The sequence below is a fragment of the Coregonus clupeaformis genome, chromosome 6 (assembly GCF_020615455.1).
Source record: "Coregonus clupeaformis isolate EN_2021a chromosome 6, ASM2061545v1, whole genome shotgun sequence".
Lineage (NCBI taxonomy): Eukaryota > Metazoa > Chordata > Actinopteri > Salmoniformes > Salmonidae > Coregonus > Coregonus clupeaformis.
In genome coordinates this window covers 11,366,822-11,379,933 of record NC_059197.1, presented here as the reverse complement: position 1 = coordinate 11,379,933, position 13,112 = coordinate 11,366,822, and positions in this window count along the sequence as shown.

The window sequence follows — 13,112 nt, the reverse complement described above, 5'->3', positions numbered from 1 at the left end:
GCAAGATAACTAATGTAGGGCATGCTGTGTCCATAATAAGTCTATATATTATAGGTTGAGTGTTTTTGTGAAAGGGCACAGTTAGAAAGATATGGCATATTGAAGCAAACCGCCGGATGGGTATCATGTAAATGATTGGAGAGGTTGAGAATAGAGGAAGTTCAGGAGTAAAAACAAACAAATAGAATTATTGTAAAATTGACTGTGTCCATAAACTGTATATAGTATGTATAAGCTGGAAGTAGAGGCCTAAGCATTGTTGTTTACTAGTTTACTCCAATTAGGGAAGGGGTGGTGGGGTTGGAAAGTAAATATTTTTTTAAAGGATGGATGTATGTATGTATGTATGTATGTATGTATGTATGTATGTATGTGTGTGTGTGTGTGTGTGTGTGTGTGTGTATATATGTATGTGTGTGTGTATATATATATATATATATATATATATATATATATATATATATACTGCTCAAAAAAATAAAGGGAACACTTAAACAACACAATGTAACTCCAAGTCAATCACACTTCTGTGAAATCAAACTGTCCACTTAGGAAGCAAGACTGATTGACAATACATTTCACATGCTGTTGTGCAAATGGAATAGACAACAGGTGGAAATTATAGGCAATTAGCAAGACACCCCCAATAAAGGACTGGTTTTGCAGGTGGTGACCACAGACCACTTCTCAGTTCCTATGCTTCCTGGCTGATGTTTTGGTCACTTTTGAATGCTGGCGGTGCTTTCACTCTAGTGGTAGCATGAGACGGAGTCTACAACCCACACAAGTGGCTCAGGTAGTGCAGCTCATCCAGGATGGCACACCAATGCACCTGTACACAGCCCATCTGTGTGTGCGTCGAAGGAGGAGGTCGTCGGGTAAGCTTGGCGTCGGGTAAGCTTGGCTTTACACATAGCTTGGGCTTTGTCGAGTAAGCCTTAAACTATGTATTTAGATTGTAGTTAGGTATTGTAGGTAGTTATTGTGGGTTGTTGTATGTAATTATTGTAGGTTAGTATTGTATTCGGCTGTGCCCAGCGTAGCACGAAGCTAGCTAGCTAACCCACCACCGGGACTAGCTGGCGAGTAGCTATTAGCAACGGTATAGTTATGTCACGCCTGAGAGTGCCTGTAATTACGCCAGCTGGCTGCCTACAATAATTACATACAATAATTGCCTACCATTCAGCTGTTTCCTAACCTCATTGTCTGAACCGTTAACGTTAGGTAGCAAGTGGCTACTGTGCTTGAAATATTAGCTAGCTTGTTGCTACCTGGATAGCTACTAGTAAACAATAGCTGGAACGACCGTGCGAACAGATGCGAACTGGCTGAGTCAATTCAGTGGCTAGCTTTGCACTTGGCTAGCTAACAGTAGCTGCTAGGGGTAAGTCATAACCTACATTTGTGTTTAGTTTTTTACATATTGATAGCCCGAGTCGTTCAAGGAATTTGGGACATGGGTGACTAGTTAACGTTAGTTTGGCTCTCTCTGTGTGTTCGTGCCGTGAAAGGAGGGGTTCTTCTTTGTCTGAAAGCAATGGCTAGCTAGTTTGCTAACTATTCTAGCTAACTAACTGGCTGAATAAGTTGACGACGGACTCCCTCAAGCTGTCGGGACTAACCCACAACGTTAGACACGGACACGAACGATCTGCTTGCGTGTTGATACACTGGTGGTTTGTTGTGGCCGAGTATTGGCGCTAAACCATGTTGCTGGAGTCCGGCATGCTAGCTGGCTGTGGCGTCATATGACTTGATGCCCGGACGTTTTTCACGGAATAATACTGCACCTAGTTAGCTAGCTGAATAAACTGAGTTAGTCTATTCCTAGAAACATTGAACCGCTGTATACAACAATTATAGTTTCTGAGGTGGAAGTTGGGAGAGTTATATTTGGGAGTTGTGCTGAGGGAGGCCCCACTCTCTCCTTTCCCAGATGTTTAGTTCATTTCATTCCGATCTCCTCTGCATTATAGTAGCCATTTGCTGCAGCCTGTCAACTATGCCTCTGCCTATCCCTGTTCTCTCCTCTCCGCACAGGCTACACAAACGCCTCACACCGCGTGGCTGCTGCCTCTCTAACCTGGTGGTCCCTGCACGCACCACCCACCTGGAGTTCCAGGTCTCAGGCAGCCTCTGGAACTGCCGTTCTGCTGCCAACAAGGCAGAGTTCATCCCAGCCTATGCTACCCTCCAGTCCCTCGACTTCTTGGCGCTGACGGAAACATGGATTACCACTGAAAACACTGCTACTCCTACTGCTCTCTCCTCATCTGACCATGTGTTCTCGCATACCCGAGAGCATCTGGTCAGCGGGGTGGTGGCACAGGAATCCTCATCTCTCCCAAGTGGACATTCTAAATTTTTCCCCTAACCCATCTGTCTATCTCCTCATTTGAATTCCATGCTGTCACAGTCACTAGCCCATTTAAGCTTAATATCCTTGTCATCTATCGCCCTCCAGGTTCCCTTGGAGAGTTCATCAATGAGCTTGACACCTTGATAAGTTCCTTTCCTGAGGATGGCTCACCCCTCACAGTTCTGGGGGATTTCAACCTCCCTACGTCTACATTTGACTCATTTCTCTCTGCCTCCTTCTTTCCACTCCTCTCCTCTTTTGACCTCACCCTCTCACCGTCCCCCCCTACTCACATGGCAGGCAATACGCTTGACCTCATCTTTACTAGATGCTGTTCTTCTACTAATCTCACTGCAACTCCCCTCCATGTCTCCGACCCTACTTTGTATCCTTTTCTCTCTCGCTCTCCTCCAATACTCACTCTGCCCCTACACAGATGGTAATGCGCCGTCGCAACCTTCGCTCTCTCTCTCCGCTACTCTCTCCTCTTTCATCCTATCATCTCTTCCCTCTGCTCAATCCTTCTCCCTCCAATCTCCTGATTCTGCCTCCTCAACCCTCCTCTCCTCCCTTACTGCATCCTTTGACTCTCTATGTCCCCTATCCTCCCGGCCGGCTCGGTCCTCCCCTCCAGCTCTGTGGCTTGATGACTCATTGCGAGCTCACAGAACAGAGCTCCGGGCAGCTGAGCGGAAATGGAAGAAAACTAGACTCCCTGCGGACCTGGCATCTTTTCACTCCCTCCTCTCTACATTTTCTTCATCTGTTTCTGCTGCTAAGGCCACTTTCTACCATGCTAAATTCCAAGCATCTGCCTCTAACCCTAGGAAGCTCTTTGCCACATTCTCCTCCCTGCTGAATCCTTCCTCCCCTCCTCCCTCTCTGTGGATGACTTCGTCAACCACTTTGAAAAGAAGGTTGACGACATCTGATCCTCGTTTGTTAAGTCAAATGACACTGCTGGTCCTGCTCACACTGCCCTACCCTATGCTTTGACTTCTTTCTCCCCTCTCTCTCCAGATAAAATCTTGCGACTTGTGACTGCAGGCCGCCCAACAACCTGCCCGCTTGACCCTATCCCCTCCTCTCTTCTCCAGACCATCTCCGGTGACCTTCTCCCCTACCTCACCTCGCTGATCAACTCATCCTTGACCGCTGGCTATGTCCCTTCCATCTTCAAGAGAGCGAGAGTTGCACCCCTTCTCAAAAACCAACACTCGATCCCTCTGATGTCAACAACTACAGACCAGTATCCCTTCTTTCTTTTCTCTCCAAAACTATTGAGCATGCCGTCTTTAGCCAACTCTCTTGCTATCTCTCTCAGAATGACCTTCTTGATCCAAACCAGTCAGGTTTCAAGACTGGTCATTCAACTGAGACTGCTCTTCTCTGTGTCACGGAGGCTCTCCGCACTGCTAAAGCTAACTCTCTCTCCTCTGCTCTTGTCCTTCTAGACCTGTCTGCTGCCTTTGATACTGTGAACCATCAGATCCTCCTCTCCACCCTCTCCGAGCTGGGCATCTCCCGGCGCGGCTCACTCTTGGATTGCGTCCCTACCTGACCGGTCGCTCCTACCAAGTGGCGTGGCGAAGCTGTCTCCCGCACCACGTGCTCTCACCACTGGTGTCCCCCAGGGCTCAGTTCTAGGCCCTCTCCTATTCTCGCTATACACCAAGTCACTTGGCTCTGTCATATCCTCACATGGCCTCTCCTATCATTGCTACGCTGACGACACACAACTAATCTTCTCCTTTCCCCCTTCTGATAACCAGGTGGCGAATCGCATCTCTGCATGTCTGGCAGACATATCAGTATGGATGACGGATCACCACCTCAAGCTGAACCTTGGCAAGACGGAGCTGCTCTTCCTCCCGGGGAAGGACTGCCTGTTCCATGATCTTGCCATCACGGTTGACAACTCCATTGTGTCCTCCTCCCAGAGTGCGAAGAGCCTTGGCGTGACCCTGGACAACACCCTGTCGTTCTCCGCTAACATCAAGACGGTGACCCGATCCTGTAGGTTCATGCTCTACAACATTCGGAGAGTACGACCCTGCCTTACACAGGAAGCGGCACAGGTCCTAATCCAGGCACTTGTCATCTCCCGTCTGGATTACTGCAACTCGCTGTTGGCTGGGCTCCCTGCCTGTGCCATTAAACCCCTACAACTCATCCAGAATGCCGCAGCCCGTCTGGTGTTCAACCTTCCCAAGTTCTCTCACGTCACCCCACTCCTCCGCACAGTCCACTGGCTTCCAGTTGAAACTCGCATCTGTTACAAGACCATGGTGCTTGCCTATGGAGCTGTGAGGAACGGCACCTCCGTACCTTCAGGCTCTGATCAGTCCCTACACCCAAACGAGGGCATTGCGTTCATCCACCTCTGGCCTGCTGGCTCCCTTCCTCTGGCGGAAGCATAGTTCCGCTCAGCCCAGTCAAAACTGTTCGCTGCTCTGGCACCCCAATGGTGGAACAAGCTCCCTCACGACGCCAGGACAGTGGAGTCACTCACCACCTTCCGGAGACATTTGAAACCCCACCTCTTTAAGGAATACCTGGGATAGGATAAAGTAATCCTTCAACCCCCCCCCCCCCCCAAAAAAAACAACAACAACAACATTGTAAAGTGGTTATCCCACTGGCTATAAGGTGCACCAATTTGTAAGTCGCTCTGCTAAATGACGTAAATGTAAATGCGAGCTGTGGCAAGAAGGTTTGCGGTGTCTGTCAGCGTAGTGTCCAGAGCATGGAGGCGCTACCAGGAGACAGGCCAGTACATCAGGAGACGTGGAGGAGGCCGTAGGAGGGCAACAACCCAGCAGCAGGACTGCTACCTCCGCCTTTGTGCAGGGGAGGAGCAGGAGGAGACTGCCAGAGCCCTGCAAAATGACATCCAGCGAGGCCACAAATGTGCATGTGTCTGCTCAAATGGTCAGAAACAGACTCCATGAGGGTGGTATACAGCCCAACACCGTGCAGGACGTTTGGCATTTGCCAGAGAACATCAAGATTGGCAAATTCGCCACTGGCGCCCTGTGCTCTTCACAGATGAAAGCATGTTCACACCTGAGCACGTGACAGATATGACAGAGTCTGGAGACGCCGTGGAGAACATTCTGCTGCCTGCAACATCCTCCAGCATGACTCGGTTTGGCGGTGGGTCAGTCATGGTGTGGGGTGGCATTTCTTTGGGGGCCGCGCAACCCTCCATGTTCTCGCCAGAGGTAGCCTGACTGCCATTAGGTACCAAGATGAGATCCTCAGACCCCTTGTAAGACCATATGCTGGTGCGGTTGGCCCTGGGTTCCTCCTAATGCAAGACAATGCTAGACCTCATGTGGCTGGAGTGTGTCAGCAGTTCCTGCAAGAGGAAGGCATTGATGCTATGGACCGCCCGTTCCCCAGACCTGAATCCAATTGAGCACATCTGGGACATCATGTCTCGCTCCATCCACCAACGCCACGTTGCACCACAGACTGTCCAGGAGTTGGCGAATGCTTTAGTCCAGGTCTGGAGGAGATCCTCAGGAGATCATCTGCCACCTCATCAGGAGCTTTCCCAGGCGTTGTAGGGAGGTCATACAGGCACGTGGAGGCCACACACACTACTGAGCTTCATTTTGACTTGTTTTAAGGACATTAAATCAAAGTTGGATCAACCTGTAGTGTGGTATTCCACTTTAATTTTGAGGGTGACTCCAAATCCAGACCTCCATGGGTTGATAGATTTGATTTCCATTGATCATTTTTGTGTGATTTTGTTGTCAGCACATTCAACTATGTAAAGAAAAAAGTATTTAATAAGATTATTTCATTCATTCAGATCTAGGATGTGTTATTTTAGTGCTCCCTTTATTTTTTTGAGCAGTGTATATATATAAACACACTACCGTTCAAAAGTTTGGGGTCACTTAGTCCTGGTTTTCGAAAGAAAAGCAAATTTTTTGTCCATTTAAATAACATCAAATTGATCAGAAATACAGTGTAGACATTGTTCATGTTGTAAATGGCTATTGTAGCTGGAAACGGCTGATTTTTTTATGGAATATCTACATAGGCGTACAGAGGCCCATTATTAGGAACCATCAGTCCTGTGTTCCAATGGCACGTTGTGTTTGCTAATCCAAGTTTATCATTTTAAAAGTCTAATTGATCATTAGAAAACCCTTTTGCAATTATGTTAGCACAGCTGAAAATGGTTGTGCTGATTTAAATAAGCAATAAAACTGGCCTTCTTGAGACTAGTTGAGTATCTGGAGCATCAGCAATTGTGGGTTTGTTAAAGGCTCAAAATGGCCAGAAATAAATAACTTTCTTCTGAAACTCGTCAGTCTATTCTTGTTCTAAGAAATGAAGGCTATTCTAAGAAACTGTAGATCTCGGACAACGCTGTGTACTACTCCCTTCACAGAACAGCGCAAACTGGCTCAAACCAGAATAGAAAGAGGAGTGGGAGGCCCCGGTGCACAACTGAGCAAGAGGACAAATACATTAGTGTCTAGTTTGAGAAACAGACGCCTTACAGGTCCTCAACTGGCAGCTTTATTAAATAGTACCCGCAAAACATCGTCTCAACGTCAGCAGTGAAGAGGCAACTCCGGGATGCTGACCTTCTATTCAGAGTCGCAAAGAAAAGCCACATCTCAGACTGGCCAATAAAAAGAAAATATTAAGATGGGCAGTCTGATATGGCTTTTTCTTTGCAACTCTGCCTAGAAGGTCATCAACCCGGAGTCGCTCTTCACTGTTGAGTTCAGACTGGTGTTTCGGGTACTATTTAATGAAACATGCCATTAGAACACAGAACTGATGGTTGCTGATAATGGGCCTCTGTACGCCTATGTAGATCTTCCATTAAAAATCAGCCGTTTCCAGCTACAATAGTAATTTACAACATTAACAATGTCTACACTGTATTTCTGATCAATTTGATGTTATTTTAATGGACAGAAAAAAATGCTTTTCTTTCAAAAACAAGGACATTTCTAAGTGACCCCAAACCTTTGAACGGTTATGTATGTATGTGTGCGAGAAAAAAAACATATGGGGAATTGGAAGTGATGCAGACAATTACATTGATGGAAGTTACAATCTATCTGCAGTATTAAAGCTGATCTACCCTTTAAAAAAAAGTGTCTTCACTGACATTTTCAACCTGTCCATGACTCAGTCTGTAATACCAACATGTTTCAAGCAGACCACCATAGTCCCTGTACCCAAGAACACTAAGATAACCTACCTAAATGACTACAGACCCGTAGCCTTCACGTCTGTAGCCATGAAGTGCTGAAAGGCTGGTCATGGCTCACATCAACACCATTATCCCAGAAACCTTAGACCCACGAATTTACATACAGCCCAAACAGATCCACAAATTGTGCAATATCTATTGCACTCCACACTGCCCTTTCCCACCTGGACAAAAGGAACACCTACGTGAGAATGCTATTCATTGACTACAGCTCAGCGTTCAACACCATAGTGCCAACAAAGCTCATCACTAAGCTAAGGACCCTGGGACTAAACACCTCCCTCTGCAACTGGATCCTGAACTTCCTGACAGGTCGCCCCCAGGTGGTAAGGGTAGGTAACAACACATCTGCCATGCTGATCCTCAACACGGGGGCTCCTCTAGGGGTGCGTGCTCTGTCCCGTCCTGTACTCCCTGTTCAACCTATGACTGCATGGCCAGGCACGACTCAACACCATCATTAAGTTTGCAGACGACACAACAGTGGTAGGCCTGATCACCAGCAACGATGAGACAGCCTATAGGGAGGAGGTCAGAGGCCTGGCCGTGTGGTGCCAGGATAACAACCTCTCCCTCAACGTGATCAAGACAAAGGAGATGATTGTGGACTACAGGAAAAGAAGGACCGAGCATGCCCCCATTCTCATCGATGGGGCTGTAGTGGAGCAAGTTGAGAGCTTCATATTCCTTGGTGTCCACATCACCAACAAACTATCATGGTCCTAACACACCAAAACAGTTGTGAAGAGGGCATGACAAAGCCTATCCCCCTCAGGAGACTGAAAAGATTTGGCATGGGTTCTCAGATCATCAAAAAGTTATACAGCTGCACCATCGAGAGCATCCTGACTGGTTGCATCACTGCCTGGGATGGCAACTGCTCGACCTCCGACCTGCAAGGCACTACAGAGGGTAGTGCGTACGGCCCAGTACATCACTGGGGCCAAGCTTCCTGCCATCCAGGACCTCTATACCAGGCGGTGTCAGAGGTTAGGCCCTAAATATTGTAAAAGACGTCAGCCACCCCTATTCATAGACTGTTCTCTCTGCTACCCCGCATGGCAAGCGTGCACCGAGCATCAAGTCTAGGTCCAAAAGGCTTCTTAACAGCTTCTACCCCCAAGCCATAAGACTCCTGAACAGCTACTCAAATGGCTACCCGGACTATTTTGCATTGTCCCCCCCCACCTCCTCTTTCAAGCTGCTGCCACTCTTTATTTATTATCTATGCATAGTCACTTTAACTATACCTACATGTACATATTCCCTCCTTCTAACCGGAGCCCCTGCACATTGACTCTGTACCGGTACCCCCTGTATACAGCCGTGCTACTGTTATTTTTACTGTTATTTTACTGCTTTAATTTTTTACTTATCTATTGTTTACTTAACACTTGTTTTTCTTAACTGCATTGTTGGTTAAGGGCTTGTAAGTAAGCATTTTCACTGTAAGGTCTACTGTTGTATTTGGCGCATGTGACAAATACAATTTGATTTGATTTGAGTACCAGTCAAGTTTGGACACATCTACTCATTCAAGGGCTTTTCTTTATTTTTACTATTTTCTACATTGTAGAATAATAGTGAAGACATCAACTATGAAATAACACATGGAATCATGTAGTAACAAAAAAAAGTGTTAAACAAATCAAAATATATTTTAGATTCTTCAAAGTAGCCACCCTTTGCAATGATAGCTTTGCACATTTACATTTAAGTCATTTAGCAGACGCTCTTATCCAGAGCGACTTACAAATTGATACACACTATATATGGAAGTCTCATTGAATGCATTTCCAAAGTCTCCATCACGTGCTTTCTCTGTCTGTGTGTTTATAAAGAACACAAAAAGAAAAATACCCAGTCCAAGAAAGTGGGAAAAAACTTTCCACAGTTCGTAACCCCTCCCTCCCACACACACACACACTAGTAGGACATCTTGTGCTGTCTTACCTGGGGTGTGGCTGGAGTGTTCCCTCACAGCAGGTCAGGTGGTGGGAGTAACGCTGCCCCTGGAGAGATGTAGGGTTCACACAGCAACGCTCTGTTGTTGGGTTAAAACAGGCACCTTGACCACAGGGCTTCTCCCCAGGCATACTAGAGGCATGTGGGGAAACACACACACACACACACACACACAATTAGATGCAATACAAACACATGCACATAAAGACATACAGAAACAGACCATAAACATACAGTATATACAGTTGAAGTCGGAAGTTTACATACACTTAGGATGGAATCATTAAAACTTGTTTTTCAACCACTCCACACATTTCTTGTTAACAAAGTATAGTTTGGTAAGTTGGTTAGGACATCTACTTTATGCACGACACAATTTTTCCAACAATTGTTTACAGACAGATTATTTCACTTATAATTCACTGTATCACAATTCCAGTGGGTCAGAAGTTTACATGCACTAAGTTGACTGTGCCTTTAAACAGCTTGGAAAATTCCAGAGAATGATGCCATGACTTTAGAAGCTTCTGATAGGCTAATTGACATAATTTGAGTCAATTGGAGGTGTACCTGTGGATGTATTTCAAGGCCTACCTTCAAACTCAGTGCCTCTTTGCTTGACATCATGGGAAAATCTAAATAAATCAGCCAAGACATCAGAAAATAAATGGTAGACCTCCAAAAGTCTGGTTCATCCTTGGAGCAATTTCCAAATGCCTGAAGGGTACCATATTCATCTGTACAAACAATAGTATGCAAGTACAGTGAGGGAAAAAAGTATTTGATCCCCTACTGATTTTGTACGTTTGCCCACTGACAAGGAAATGATCAGTCTATAATTTTAATGGTAGGTTTATTTGAACAGTGAGAGACAGAATAACAACAACAAAATACAGAAAAACGCATGTCAAAAATGTTATACATTGATTTGCATTTTAATGAGGGAAATAAGTATTTGACCCCCCTCTCAATCAGAAAAGATTTCTGGCTCTCAGGTGTCTTTTATACAGGTAATGAGTTGAGATTAGGAGCACACTCTTAAATAATGTGCTCCTAATCTCAGCTTCTTTACCTGTATAAAAGACACCTGTCCACAGAAGCAATCAATCAGATTCCAAACTCTCCACCATGGCACCAAAGAGCTCTCCAAGGATGTCAGGGACAAGATTGCCTAGACCTACACAAGGCTGGAATGGGCTACAAGACCATCGCCAAGCAGCTTGGTGAGAAGGTGACAACAGTTGGTGCGATTATTCGCAAATGGAAGAAACACAAAATACATTATCAATCTCCCCTCGAGCCTGGGGCCACTTCGTTGGAGTTGCAATGATCATGAGAACAGTGAGTGAATCAGCCCAGAACTACACAGGAGGATCTTGTCAATGATCTCAAGGCAGCTGGGAGCATAGTCACCAAGAAAACAATTGGTAACACACTAGCTGTGAAGGACCGAAATCTGCAGCGCCAGGCAAGGTCCCCCTGCTCAAGAAAGCACATATACATGCCCGTCTGATGTTTGCCAATGAACATCTGAATGATTCAGAGGGAGAACTGGGTGAAAGTGTTGTGGTCAGATGAGACCAAAATGGAGCTCTTTGGCATCAACTCAACTCGCCGTGTTTGGAGGAGGAGGAATGCTGCCTATGACCCCAAGAACACTCATCCCCACCGTCAAACATGGAGATGGAAACATTATGCTTTGGGGTTGTTTTTTCTGCTAAGGGGACAGGGACAACTTGGACGGGGCCATGTTCCGTCAAATCTTGAGTGAGAACCTCCTTCCCTCAGCCAGGGCATTGAAAATGAGTCGTGGATGGGTATTCCATCATGACAATGACCCAAAACACACGGCCAAGGCAACAAAGGAGTGGCTCAAGAAGAAGCACATTAAGGTCCTGGAGTGGCCTAGCCAGTCTCCAGACCCTTAATCCCATAGAAAATCTGTGGAGGGAGCTGAAGGTTCGAGTTGCCAAACGTCAGCCTCGAAACACAATGACTTGGAGAAGATCTGCAAAGAGGAGTGGGACAAAAATCCCTCCTGAGATGTGTGCAAACCTGGTGGCCAACTACAAGAAACGTCTGACCTCTGTGATTGCCAACAAGGGTTTTGCCACCGAAGTACTAAGTTATGTTTTGCAGAGGGGTCAAATACTTATTTCCCACCTCATTAAAAGCAAATCAATTTATAACATTTTTGACATCCGTTTTTTCTGGATTCTTTTGTTGTTATACTGTCTCTCACTGTTCAATTAAACCTACCATTAAAATGATAGACTGATCATGTCTTTGTCAGTGGGCAAACGTACAAATCAGCAGGGGGATCAAATACTTTTTTCCCTCACTGTATAAACACCATGGGACCACGCAGCCGTCATACCGCTCTCAGAAAGGATACGCATTCTGTCTCCTAGAGATGAATGTACTTTGGTGCGGAAAGTGCAAATCAATCGCAGAACAACAGCAAAGGACCTTGTGAAGATGCTGGAGGAAATAGGTACAAAAGTATCTATATCCACAGTAAAACGAGTCCTATATCGAACCATAACCTGAAAGGCCGCTCAGCAAGGGAAGAAGCCACTGCTCCAAAACCGCCATAAAAGCCAGATTACAGTTTGCAACTGCACAGTGGGGACAAAGATCTTACTTTTGGAGAAACGTCCTCTGGTCTGATGAAACAAAAATATAACTGTTTGGCCATAATGACCATCGTTATGTTTGGAGGAAAGGGGGGCTTGCAAGCCAAAGAACACCATCCCAACCGTGAAGCACAGGGGTGGCAGCATCATGCTGTTAGGGTGTTTTGCTGCAGGAGGGACTGGTGCACTTCACAAAATAGATGGCATCATGAGGGAAGGAAAATGATGTGGATATATTGAAGCAACATCTCAAGACATCAGTCAGGGAAGTTAAAAGCTTGGTCACAAATGGGTCTTCCAAATGGACAATGACCCCAAGCATACTTCCAAAGTTGTGGCAAAATGGCTTAAGGACAACAAAGTCAAGGTATTGGAGTGGCCAGCACAAAGCCCTGACCTCAATCCTATAGAAAATGTGTGGGCAGAACTGAAAAAGTGCGAGCAAGGACAAACCTGACTCAGTTACACCAGCTCTGTCAGGAGGAATGGGCCAAAATTCACCCAACTTATTGTGGGAAGCTTGTGGAAGGCTACCGAAACGTTCGACCCAAGTTAAACAATTTATAATAATAATAATAACTATCCATTTTAGCCGACTTTTATCCAAAGCGCGACTTACAGTCATGCTGCATAAATTTTTGTGTACGTGGTAGTCCCGGGGGATCGAACCCACTACCTTGGCGTTACAAGCGCCGTGCTCTACCAGCTGAGCTACAGAGGCAATGCTATCAAATACTAATTGACTGTATGTAAACTTCTGACCAACTACGAATGTGATAAAAGAAATAAAAGCTGAAATAAATCACTCTCTCTCTACTTTTATTCTGACTTTTCACATTCTTAAAATAAAGTGGTGATCCTAACTGACCTAAAACAGGGAATTTTTACTAGGAATAAA